Consider the following 1016-nt stretch of genomic DNA (forward strand, 5'->3'; position numbering starts at 1 on the left):
CACCTTAACCTAAGTTACACTGCACCTTAACCTAAGTTACACTGCACCTTAACCTAAGTTACACTGCACCTTAACCTAAGTTACACTGCACCTTAACCTAAGTTACACTGCACCTTAACCTAAGTTACACTGCACCTTAACCTAAGTTACACTGCACCTTAACCTAAGTTACACTGCACCTTAACCTAAGTTACACTGCACCTTAACCTAAGTTACACTGCACCTTAACCTAAGTTACACTGCACCTTAACCTAAGTTACACTGCACCTTAACCTCAGTTACACTGCACCTTAACCTAAGTTACACTGCACCTTAACCTAAGTTACACTGCACCTTAACCTCAGTTACACTGCACCTTAACCTAAGTTACACTGCACCTTAACCTAAGTTACACTGCACCTTAACCTAAGTTACACTGCACCTTAACCTAAGTTACACTGCACCTTAACCTAAGTTACACTGCACCTTAACCTAAGTTACACTGCACCTTAACCTAAGTTACACTGCACCTTAACCTAAGTTACACTGCACCTTAACCTAAGTTACACTGCACCTTAACCTAAGTTACACTGCACCTTAACCTAAGTTACACTGCACCTTAACCTAAGCTTACACTGCACCTTAACCTAACTTACACTGCACCTTAACCTAAGCTTACACTGCACCTTAACCTAAGTTACACTGCACCTTAACCTAAGTTACACTGCACCTTAACCTAAGTTACATGCACCTTAACCTAAGTTACACTGCACCTTACCTAAGTTACACTGCACCTTAACCTAAGTTACACTGCACCTTAACCTAAGTTACACTGCACCTTAACCTAAGTTACACTGCACCTTAACCTAAGTTACACTGCACCTTAACCTAAGTTACACTGCACCTTAACCTAAGTTACACTGCACCTTAACCTAAGTTACACTGCACCTTAACCCTACCTAACTTACACTGCACCTTAACCTAACTTACACTGCACCTTAACCTAACTTACACTGCACCATCTGTCTCGCGTGTGT

Source organism: Schistocerca gregaria, unplaced genomic scaffold (assembly GCF_023897955.1).
Source record: "Schistocerca gregaria isolate iqSchGreg1 unplaced genomic scaffold, iqSchGreg1.2 ptg000782l, whole genome shotgun sequence".
Taxonomy (NCBI): domain Eukaryota; kingdom Metazoa; phylum Arthropoda; class Insecta; order Orthoptera; family Acrididae; genus Schistocerca; species Schistocerca gregaria.